This window comes from Culex pipiens, chromosome 2, assembly GCF_016801865.2.
Source record: "Culex pipiens pallens isolate TS chromosome 2, TS_CPP_V2, whole genome shotgun sequence".
NCBI classification, from domain to species: Eukaryota; Metazoa; Arthropoda; class Insecta; order Diptera; family Culicidae; genus Culex; species Culex pipiens.
This window is the reverse complement of record NC_068938.1, coordinates 186,607,124-186,619,973: the sequence shown is the minus strand read 5'-3', so window position 1 is coordinate 186,619,973 and position 12,850 is coordinate 186,607,124. Positions and strand designations below refer to the sequence as shown.

At 36.1% G+C, this 12,850-nt stretch overlaps 1 protein-coding gene across 1 annotated transcript in view; it reads left to right on the top strand.

Moving 5' to 3' along the window:
- The window catches only part of LOC120419301 (transducin-like enhancer protein 4), a 71,074-nt gene that overhangs the window by 37,823 nt on the left and 20,401 nt on the right, over positions 1-12,850 (top strand). The window lies entirely within an intron of this gene.

Below are 12,850 nucleotides of genomic sequence, written 5' to 3'. Positions count from 1 at the left end.
CTATTAAAGCCAATATTTATTTTTTGTTATGGATCGCAAAAAAGGTTAAATCTAGTTTAACCTCGTCACTCGCTAATATGTGTTGTTCTTTTTGGGTAACAAAAATATTGACAATTAAAGTTTATGCGGGAATAACAATATGAATGTCAAACATTGCACTCTGTTTGACATTCATATTGTTATTCCCGCATAATTTAATTGACCAAAACCTAGTTTGAACATATATTCTTCCTAACGTTTCGTCAATATGGCAAACAATTAACTTTACGGTAAAAATATTTGATCTTAAAGTGATTTGGTAAAAGAAAAGAAGTTAAAATCAATATTTCATCAAAAAAAATTTAGTTATTTATTTAGAATGACGAGAATTATTATAAAATCATCTGAAATAATTCAAAATACGGTATCCTGCATTTAATAAGTGAACAATTCTCTATTTCTTAATTCAGCTGAAACTTTTTTTGTGCCTTCGGTATGCACAAAGGAGCCATTTTGCATCATTAGTTTGTCCATATAATTTTCCTTACAAATTTGGTTGCTGTCCATATCTCTTGAAGGAATTTTTTGATCGAATTGCTGTCTTCGACAAAGTTGTAGGTAGGGATAAGGACTGCACTGAAAAGGTAAACTGTACAAAAAATGTTGGTGATTTTTAATATAAGTTTTTGTCACTAAAACTTGATTTGCAAAAAAAAAAAACACTATTTTTATCATTTTATTTTTTTATATGTTTTAGGAAACATCAAATGCAAACATTTCAGAAATTTCCCGGTTGTCCAGAAAGCTTTGACCGAGTCATGAATTTTTTAATCAATACTGATTTTTTTTTTAATTAAAGTATTGGTCGCAAAAAAATTTCAATCAAAAAGTACTTTAGTGAAATTTTGGTAAAGTGCAACGTTTTCAAGTTTAAGCCATTTTAAGGTAACTGTTTTTGAAAATATTTGCAGTCATTCATTTTTTAAAACTAGTGCACATGTTTACCCACTGTTGAAAAAATATTTTTGAAAGGCTGAAAAAATTATCTATATTTTGCTATTTTTTACTTTGTTGATACGACCATTAGTTGCTGAGATTTAGAAATTAAATTTCAAGCTTTTGTCTCTCCTCTCCCTCTTTCAAAATTTTGTCAGAAAGGATCAAAAAAAATTATTGACAGGAATTTAAATTTTCAAAGAAAAATCTTGCAAAATCAAATTCGATTGCACACGTTTGAAAATAGTTTGTATAACGCTGATTTAGGCATGAATATTTGAACAAGTTTTGAATTTTACTATGGACAAGACGTAAAAGTTTTTGAAAGAATGTATTTTTAACAATTTATTGATGTTTTGTACTTTATGTTTCGAAATTTCTAAAATTAAATTTTAGCTGTCAAAATATGATAACTTGAAAAATACTAAAAGAAGATCACATTATTATTAATAAATGTCGAATTCATTAAACATATTTTCAGTTCTTGTTAATTTTTTTGAAGTAAAAAAAACTGGTAGTATTTAAAACATGAATAAATTGTTTTAATTTTTTTAAACAAGATTGATTTTTAAATAAATCTCTCAAAAAATATTTAAACAAATCACCATAAAGGAATGAAAAAACTTGAACAAATAATACTGAAACAAGAATAAATTATTCTGATACACATAAAATTCATGTTGTTTGCACCAAATCTTCATTTCAGATTTATTTTTTTGATAAAATGCTAGTTTAACTGACAAAAAAGTTATATAAACACCAGCCATTTTTTAAATTATATATGAATTTGTTTTCATGAAGATCACTTCACATTGTCTCACTTTCGATCTTTTTTCATTTGACATTTTGTCTATTTCCGACCTATATTTTTTGGCTTTAGACATTATAAAATTATTAAATGCATTTGTACCGGGATGATCAAAATTATAATAGCCTCATCTTGAAAATAAAATTTTAAGAAAATAAAAATATAAACGTTCAAATTAATACACAATTTTATAGAAACATCAGACGCCAAAAAATTACAGTGCAATCGTTTTAACGAAAAAAAAAAACAATTGTACAATTGCTTGTGTGCAGAATAATTTGTTGTGCTTTAACTTTTTTTTGAAATTCAAAATTTTTATCGAATAAATTTCATGGACACAGATTTGCGGATTTTTCATTATTTTTTTTATTTGATGGGCAAACTCTGGTAATATTATTGAATGACTGTTTTTATTACAAATAATTTTTATTGATGATCCCCTAGTCATTTTTTTGTCAAAGCAATATTTTTTGCCTTTTGTTCCTAAACTAAATTTTATTGTTCTGCACAGTTTTTGAAATATTTGTTTCAAAAGTATCATAATAAACATTAAACATTTCAACTTATTTAATATAAAAAACGTTACTTAATCCACCTTAAGGTGGTTGGTGCCTTCCTCGCATTCATGTTGTATTTAGGTTGTATTTACAAATTAATTAAAGAGTTTTTTTTATTTATTTTTTTAATTTTTTTAATAATTATTGATTTTACTTGAACAGCAATTTTCAATTCTTTTTTTTACCAACTCTCCAAAATAAAGGAGATAAGTCTCATGAGTTATATATTTCAGTAAAAAGTTCGTGTAAATCTTTGTCGAGACAAAATGATGTATTCAGCAACATAATTTATACAGATTTTTTCCAGAAGAGACGCAGACACTGCTTAAGCAACGTGGCAACCGGGCGATATGCATGCAAGGGGGTGTGGCTGCCAATCCCCCGCTCAGACCAAAATCCCTACGCATGCTGCGACTCTCGCGCGTAAGCAAAAAGACCCGGCCTTTGAGGTTATGCAAAAATCACCCTTTTTTGTAGCTACAAAAAAACTTTTTCATGGCATAACTTTAAAAGTACTTCACTAAACAGAATAAAATTTAATAGGGTCTTAGGGGACCCCAAAACGAACAGAATAAGGCGGATCCGGCCAAAATCGGTTCAGCCAGTTCTGAGATAATCGTGTGGAAAAAAAATCATGTCTACACACATCCCCACAGACATTTGTTCAGAATTTGATTCTGAGTCGATAGGTATACGTGAAGGTATATCTAGGAGTCGTATTTAAGAAGTTCATTTTTCGAGTGATTTTATAGCCTTGCCTCAGTGAGGTGAGGAAGGCAAAACTGTCCAAAGGTTTTCTATCTTTTTTCGATCGGTATTTTCGAAAATTAAAATTTTAATTGCCAAATGGGAGGGAAAAATATATAATATATATTGGGGGGTGGGGTTGGGGGGATATAATTATTGGGGGGGGGGGGGGGGGGGGGGGGGGGGGGGGGGGGGGGGGGGGTGGGTGTTTTTTTTGGGGGGTTTTTTTTTGTTGTGTGTTTGGTTTTTTTTTAATTTTTGGTAGAGGTTGGTTTTGTGAGTGGGTTTCTGGGGATATAGAATTAAAATGTGTGGTTGTGGTTGGGGTGTATTTAGTGGGTTTGTTGTGTTGTTTTGGTAAGTGTTTGGTGTGTGGGGGTGAGGTTTGAGGTGGGGGGAGGGGGGTGGTGGGTGGTTGGTTGTGGGGTGGGTGTGTGAGGTGGGTGTTGGTGGTTTATGGTTTTGTGTTTTGAGTGGGTGTTAAATGTGTTTGTTATGTGTTTTTTTGGGGGGGGGGGGTGGGGTGGGTGGTGTTGTGGGGTTGTTGGGGGGGAGTATGTGGGGTGTAAGATTTGGTGGGATGGTGTGGGGGATGATGTTTTGGTGAAGTGGGTGGGTTAGGGTTGGAGATTTATGTGTGTGGGTTGAATTGGGGGAGTTTGTAAGTTTGTAGTTTGTGGTTGTGGAGGGAGGGTGGGGTGTGGTTGGTGGTGGTGTTTTTGTTGTGGGGGGTTTGGGTGGTGGGTGGGGGTTGTGGGGGTGTGGGGGTGGTGTTGTTGTGGGTGTGGTGTGTGTTTGTGTGTGGGGGGGGGTGGGTTGTGGTGGGTGTTGTTGGGGTGTTGGATGTGGTGGTTGTGGGGTTTGGTGTGGGTTGGTTGTGGGTTTTTGTTTTTTGGTGGATGGGTTGTTGGTTTGTGAGTATAGTATAGGATGGGGAAGAGAAGTATAAATAAGTTAAGGAGTTTGAAGGTATGGAGGAGAAGTTATTAGATGAAAGTGGGGGGGGTTGGGGGGTAGTATATATTGATGGGTGTTGAAAAATTTTGGTAAAAAAAGATTGATGATGGCTGCAACAACTTCCAGTATTCATCGGTTGAGTGCACACCAAGCCTGCTACGACGAAGACGGGGCGATGTTTCAAGTCTGTTCCACAGTGTGTACTACAAGCGTTTGCCGCAGCTGCTGCACTTGCCTCAATCTATCTCGAGCTCGCTACTCTGAATTATAACATTATAATCATTATGTTGAATCGCATTAAACTAACATAATGGGGTATTTTAATGTGTGCCAGGAGGACTGGAGAGGATGAGTAGCAGAAGGCAGAAGCATCATCATTATTATTGGCCCTACCCCGGTTGTCTGTCTTGTCTTGCCGACTTGAGTTGGATTGTTATTGCTGTTGTTGTTATTGTTTCTGGTTGTCTACCGAGCTTGCTGATGGTTATGGGTAGCGATATGGTGTTAATGAACATGGTGGCATTTTTTAAATTATTATGAGATTGAAATCTTTTCTATAACTTGTTAGTGAATGAGATAAATTTTGGATCTTTGAATAATTTTCTAAATTGGAATTTCAAATCAAGTCGTCACCCTGACTCCAACTCCCAGCAAAACCCACCGTCAACGGCACATATTCAAAGTGGCTTTTCCTGACTCTTGAGATCCACACCTGGGCTGGATTGTGTCTGGAATGCATACAACAAACTTCACTGCCGAAGTACATCCCACAGCCGCTCTGTTGTAATGTAGCTTGTGTGGGATAAAAGGGCTTCAACCAACTGCAGACAACCACTCTTGAGAAGGGGAGAGAAGCAGATTTTCTCGTGCGGAAATGATTTCCGCCACCACCACCAACAGCGCCAAAGTTGATGGAGGTTGGTTGTTGGAAGGTGGTATGATGCACGTCAGTTGTCAAGAAGTTTGTAAATGAGGTTGTCTGCCATAAATCATAATGTAGTGGAAGGTTTTTGAAAGTGGGAGACTCGTTTTGTAGTCATTACTGGATGGGTAAAAAAAATCATGTTGCTGAACAACAAAAAGTACAAAATTCCGTGGCAAACGGCACACGTTCATGTTTCACCACCTCTAATTGATCCATAATTCATTTTTGTGTAACGATTCCTGCTTAAATTAAGCAAAAAATAGACTACAACCACGCCATCGCGCTTCCACGGTCGATTGAGCACTCTCGCGTTACAAAGTATCACCGACACCCCGACCAACTCCAACGTCCAAAGTCGGACCACCAATTCCGAGGTTTCATGTTTCCTATCGTGTTACGCATTGTTTGCTGCTGACTACAGAAAATGTTTTCTTTTACTTTGTGGCGCGTTGCCTCCCTACTCCAAAAAGCTAATTAGATAAGTACAATTCAATCAGAAATATTAAATTACTCCCCAGCTGCGCCACTTCTCCTCTTCCTCCCTCTTTCAAAATACCACCACCCACTGGGCATAACGGGCGCAGCAGGCGAGAAAATAAACGAAAATGAAAACAAACGCGCGCGTACTCGGCAGTTTGTGTGCGCGCTGAGCCACCCACCGCCTGCTTCGTCTCCCCCTTCGGCTTTTCCCTTTTTTGAAGAATGAGCCGACTAAGTAAGCGGACGCGCGTGTACTGAACACCAGCTACCTCCCACCCTTTGCCCCCTCCTGCCCTGGAAATTCAGTTGTTTGGGCAGGAAAAGTATATCTAACTGGGTGTGCTGGATTATGCCTATCAGGATTATAATTTGCTTTGATTTTTTTTAAATTCCGTCGTGAAACTAATTAGGGGAACTATACCCTTTCTCAGCCTATTTCTATTATCGGCCTATCAGCACTTTGATCATGAATTACAGCTTATATAAAGTGTTTTTGACTGTTCAAAAGTAATAAATAGATCAAATAAAAGTGAGCAAGCAACTCTCCATTGTTGAAACATCTGAAAATGTTGATTTAATAGCAGAAACGGCAAAAGTGATGAGAATTGGTCGAACGGCTTAGTGTGATTAAAATGGGTATATTTCCCCTACTTTTCATGTAATTCGAGCGAGAAAACGGCCTACTTTTTTCTACCAAAAATAACAGAATGGACAAAAAAACATTCAATACCACTGCTTAAAAGTTTTACTTTTTAGCCCTGAAATTGGTGCTGAAAAGTTGAAGTTTTCAGTACCAGCATCGACAAAAAATCAATATTTTTTGCTTTGAACGGTGAATTTACTTAACACATGGATGTTTGACATAAAATTCCTTTGAAAAGGCGTTTTTCGAAATTGCAAAAAATGTTGTAAGCAATCCATAGCAAAACTTGATTTTTTCAGCACTCGTGCTGAAAAGTCTTCTTTTTGCAACCAGTTGCATAAACTACTATTTTTCAATTTCTTTTTTAAAATTTAATGAAGAAATTTCATTGCAAAAAAAAAACATATAAAATTGATTTGCACGTTGGTTTTTTCATTAAATATAGGGGTAATTCTCTACCAACTGACACGAAATCGGGAAAAGTTGCCCCGATCCCTCTTCGATTTGCGTGAAACGTTGACCTAAGTGGTAACTTTTGTCCCTGATCACGAATCCGAGGTCCGTTTTTTGATATTTCGTGACGGAGGGGTGGTATGACCCCTTAAATTTTTGAACATGCGAAAAAAGAGGTGTTTTTCAATAATTTGCAGCCTGAAACGGAGATAAGAAAGAAATTTGGTGTCAAAGGAACTTTTATGTAAAATTAGACGCTCGATTTGATGGCGTACTCAGAATTCCGAAATAACGTATTTTTTATCGAAAAAACACTAAAAAAGTTTTAAAAATTCTCCCATTTTCCGCTACTCGACTATAAAAAATTTTGGAACATGTCATTTTATGGGAAATTTAATGTACTTTTCGAATCTCCCATTTCCCGTTACTTGACTGTAAAAAAATTTGGAACATTTCATTTAATGGGAAATTTAATGTACTTTTCAAATCTATATTGACCCAGAAGCGTCATTTTTTCATTTAGAACAAAATTTTTCATTTTAAAATTTCGTGTTTTTTCTAACTTTGCAGGGTTATTTTTTAGAGTGTAACAATGTTGTACAAAGTTGTAGAGCAGACAATTACAAAAAAATTGATATATAGACATAAGGGGTTTGCTTATAAACATCACGAGTTACCACGATTTTACGAAAAAAAGTTTTGAAAAAAATGGTCGTCATCGATCATGGCTGTTCATGGTCACCCGCGTGATTAGACAAATCTCGTCTCGAAAAATGCCACCGGGACCGTCTGGGATCGAACCCAGGCCGACTGGGTGAGAGGCAATCACGCTTACCCCTACACCACGGTCCCGGCTAATATTTTTTTGAATATTTATGAAATTACAATTTACCACAAAAATTTTACTTTTCGCAAAAATTAAAGTTTTCTTCAATACTGGGATATTTATGCTCGTAAATTCAATTTTTTTACTTTTTTTGCAACCCCAATTTTCAAAATATTTGTGATCGAATGATTTTAAAATTTCATACTTAGAAATTCTCATTTTTTTTTCAAGTTTTTGTTCACCGCCGTGAATTCACGTGAAACTGTTTTTTTCCTCTGTGCAATAATTTTGTCAGGTTTTTGTAATAAGGCCGATGCAAATATTAAAAAAAGTTTTTGTCCCTTGGCCCTGGCCGAGGTCAAGGGGGGGGGGGCAAAAAAAAATATAAAAATTTAAATAACAAGCCATAATCTTCACATTTTAATGAAAAAAGTGTTTTAAATTGCATTTTACACTAGTTCAGTTGTTTTGCAATCATTAGTTTTCAAAAAATCTAAGATCTCACAAAAACAAAAATTGTATCGAAAAAAAAGATTTTGCATCGAAAATTTTCAAAAAATCTTAAGATTTTTTAATAAACCCAAACATGCTAAAAATGATTTTAAACGCAGGAGAATGTATTTTAATTTGATTTCAGCTGGTTGCACTTGAATTTTCATTGAAATGTTGAAGTTTATTGTAAAAATAATTTTTTTGCAATTCCGTCGTGAAACTACTTACTTTTCCTGTCATTCTTGAACGACGAAATAGCCTACTTTTCTTTACCAAAAATAACAGAATCGAATAGCAACACTTTTCAAAATAAATGCTGAAAAGTTCTACTTTTCAGCACTCAAATGGGTGCTGAAAAGTTGAATTTTTCAGCACTTGTTTCGAAAAGTAACACTTTTCAACATTTTTTGATTTAAACGATTTATTGACAAAATACATGAACATTTGACATAAAATTTCACTCAGTGTGTGTTTTTTGGAATTGCAAAAAATGTTGTATGGAACTCGTTGCAAAACTTGATTTTTTCAGCACTCTTCGTATTTATCCAACTCGGTGAACCTCGTTGGATAAATGTACGACTCGTGCTGAAAAAATCCTCTTTTTGCAACTTGTTGCATAAACTACTATTTCGCCCCCTGATTTTTCGGGCCAATTTTGAAGGGGGGGGGGAGGGGTGACAAAAACTTTTAAAAATATTTATACCAGCCTAATTTGAAATGTGATTTTTTAAATGATTGTTAGTTGCTACTTAAATATAACATTTTATTCTCAATGACAGGCAGTTTTTAAAGTCAAATATTTTATTATTTTTTTCGATCAGTGCCGACCATTTTTTTTTATTGCCAAATATCAAAAACTCTTCAAGTCTGAATATTGCAATTCTTACTTGTACAAGTTTACAGGTTTTTTTTCCAGTTTTGTCAATGAAAATTTTACAATTTTGCTCAAGTTGTTTGCTTCTTCATTTTGTAAGATACAGGGACAGAATATATCAAATATATTTGTTTTTTACTCTACGCCAAATACACTCTTAATATATCTTAAAAATATAAATTATCAGACTCAACGGACTAAAGCAGATATTATACTATGACAAACAAACTCGCACTTTTTCATGTTTGACTCGCAAACAACTCAAAATGTATGCAGGCTTATGTTTCTGCAAATAAATGCAGGCAAACTGTCGAAAAGTGCGAGTTTGTGCGCTTGTTATAGTATTATACCTGCTTTAAATACATTGTTTTTCAGCTAAAATAAATGAAGTATGGGGACAGGGGGTAATATGCACCCCGGGGCAAAATGTACCCCCTGCTTTTCTCGGTATTTTGAAGAATTTTCCGGGGAAAAAAATCATGGCTAATTTAAGCATCGTATGATACAATCAGCTAAAGTTGTTGGCAAAACTTTAAAATCTTGTGTTTTGATCTAATTTTCATTGAACTTTCAATATGATTTTCGGAAAATATAAAAAGCATTTATTGATAATGTAAGTGTAGATTTATAAAGTTTCTGCCATAATCTTCAGTATTCTATAGATAGATGAGTCTAAAAACTTTAAAAAATGCATTTTTAGTTGAATTTTAAAAAGCAAAAAGCGTGGTCGGGGCAAAATGCACCGCTGTGATGCTCCTTTATAAAAAAAATAGTGGTGTCATCTAGTGGTGACTAGTGGAAACTGATTTAACCCGGTGCATTTTGTCCCGTTGTTGTAGTGCACTTTGTCCCAATATTGTGGTGCATATTGCCCCGCATGATTGTTTGAAATGAACCAAAAATATGTTGAGAAATTTGCTGTTTTTAAACCATTTTGAGGCTTTTCAATACCTTTTCACATGGATGACGAAGAATAATAGTTGTTTTAAAACATCTAACAAAATTCTTCCACAGAAATGATGTTATGGTTGAGAAATCACAGTTATCCCTTAGGGAGTGCATTAACCCGGGTCAAAAAAAATAAAGTTGCTCAAATCAAAAATTATATGAGATTGCCCGAAAGAGTAGAGTACTCAAAATGGAGGCTCAGGCCAAAATTTCAGCCCATTTGGTTGAAAACTGGCTTGCCTTGAGCAGGAACAAGTTTAAATGGGAATTAACCCGTAAAACTGGAGCATTTAGGTAAATTACTATGTACAAGTCAGCCGTTAACAAATGACGACTTTTGCATACCATGGGGTCCTAGGGGATGGTCGGGGGAACAATTCCTCCGAAGGGTGCAAGACGATCCGAGGCCCCTGGTCTTGCCTTGAACCGGATTTATACCGGCGTCGCAGAAATTCTCATGGTCCCAGCAAAATGAATAGGGAAAAATCAAAGCACACTAAGAAGGCTGCCTCGATCAGAGGACGCCACATGGCAATCAGCCACCACGTGGCAGGAAAATAACTTCAAATTCGGCTTCAAATTTACATTAAGCGTTGATAAGGTGTTTTTGATAAAATATATGGTTGAATGAAGTATCCTAGGAATAACAAAACCACTTTAAAAGCAAAAATTGATGATAGCCGGCTGACTTGTACATAGTAATTTACCTAAATGCTCCAGTTTTACGGGTTAATTCCCATTTAAACTTGTTCCTGCTCAAGGCAAGCCAGTTTTCAACCAAATGGGCTGAAATTTTGGCCTGGGCCTCCATTTTGAGTACTCTTTCGGGCAATCTCATATAATTTTTGATTTGAGCAACTTTAATTTTTTTGACCCGGGCTAGAGTGCATATTAACCCCTCTCCGCCTATTTTGATTAATTTTGAAGTTTACGTCATACCAACAAATTGTGTTTTCTCTTTTTGAAATGTTGTGTTTGACTGTGAAGTTTTGAAAATAAGTCTTTCGTCTATCGACTTTGCTTGATTTTAAAAATTTGATTTTTTTTTTCTTTCGATTGTAATTTCATAAATATTTCAATGAAATCAAATATCTGTGACAAATGATTCATTTATTTCATCATTCAAAGGTTGAGCACCAAGATGGTAGTGGTAATACAAGAAAACCGGTTCTTCGATAAATATCTGACGTATGCATTTGCGTAAAAAAACTAAAAGAAAAAAAGAAGACTACCCAAACAATAAGCCCCCAAAAAGATCTGCCCTGAACTATCAAATATCTGCACTTGAAGTCCTCTTTCGCTTATGACCTACTCACATTTACTTGCTACACCCCACGACAGAGCAACCTTTTCAACCACTAGTCGACTCCAAAGTGCACATGGTCTCCCCCCGAACCCGGGGGTTCAAAAGTCGTATTAGGTGAGCGCTTCCACCGACCTCCAACCTACTCTGTCTTCTGCACTCCGTGCATGCAAATTGTAGCCAGACACTGCCGCTGAACCTCGAACTCCGGGTGTAACTTTCTGATATCCTGTCGTCCAACCCCCTCCTCCTCCAACCTTCCAAGATAACTTCTCCGGAGGGTGAATCTCTACGAGAGGATGAGAAGGTCCTCGTAACGCAGAAAATACAATTTGTGCAGATGGGGTAAGAGTTGAGTCTGCCAGGACGAACTCTGGGGCTGGCAAATGAGATGAGTCATTTGATACCAGCGCCAGGGCTCCGGGAGGGAGGTTGCAGTGAAGAGCAGGATATTCGGTCCTCTCCACTGTTGATAGCAAGCAGCAGCTTCTCTGCTCTGCACGAACCAAGACTCGACTATCGTCTCTATAGTCGAGTCGAGTTTCAGGCCACAGCAATGGAGTTGGGGTCTGGGGTGTGTGTGCGGTATATTTGTATCCTATATGATGCGGCCCAGCCAGAAACCGCAGAATTGTGGCGTTCTACATAGTTACCCCCCACCCGACCAGTGAAACCAATGATTCTACTATTTTATATTTTGCCAACCGAGAGGGGAAGGAGGACGAGGTCGGGACGAACATTTTCTCTGCCCGGAAAAGTGGTTAAAGCTTGGTGGAGGGGGAAAATTCGGATGGAAAATACCGAAAACCACTTTATGTGTGCACAAAACGCTACACTTTGCCTCGCTTCCCGCTTCCTTCTTCTTTTGGGGGATTGTGGCAAGTGGTCTACGGTTGACGACGACGATGACGACGGGGAGCGTTGGAGTTGAGGCCAGAGCACACGTATAATAAATGTTTTGGCGAGGACCAGTAGTATAGAGTAGCAGAGATCGAATTGGATAACAGTTGAGTTCGCAAGTTGGGGGTGGAAAGTTGCAACAAGAGTTGGGATTCTGCGGTTACCAAGCTGGAGGACGCGCGCGATGCATCGATAGACGACGTTCTGTCTCTGGGGAGCTGAACTCCTGGCAGGAAATCAGATTGACATGAATGAAATTCGATTTGTTTTGCTTCTGATTTTGAAGAGATCTCCTGGCTTTAGAATTAGAAATTATCAAACAGATTTTGTTAAATCGAAGCTAAATATTGTCATGATTGAGGTTTCATTGTTTTTTATTTGTTTATTTTTGTTGAATCTTAAAAACACATTTGAGCAATTCTCTGAGATTTCGGTCATTCGATTTTTTCTGTATTTTTTTATCCGGCTGAAACTTTTATGGTGCCTTCGGTATGCCCAAAGAAGCCATTTTGCATCATTAGTTTGTCCATATAATTTTCCATACAAATTTAGCAGCTGTCCATACAAAAATGATATGTGAAATTTCAAAAATCTGTATCTTTTGAAGGAATTTTTTGATCGATTTGGTGTCTTCGGCAAAGTTGTAGGTATGGATATGGACTACACTGAAAAAAAATGATACACGGTAAAAAAAAAATTTGGTGATTTTTTATTTAGCTTTTTGTCACTAAAACATGATTTGCAAAAAAACACTATTTTTATTTTTTATTTTTTGATATGTTTTAGAGGACATCAAATGCCAACTTTTCAGAAATTTCCAGAATGGGCAAAAAATCTTTGACCGAGTTATGACTTTTTTAATCAATACATTTTTTTTCAAAAAATCTAAATATTGGTCCCAAAACTTTTTCATTTTTTTTTATGTAAAATTGAATTTGCAATCAAAAAGTACTTTAGTGAAA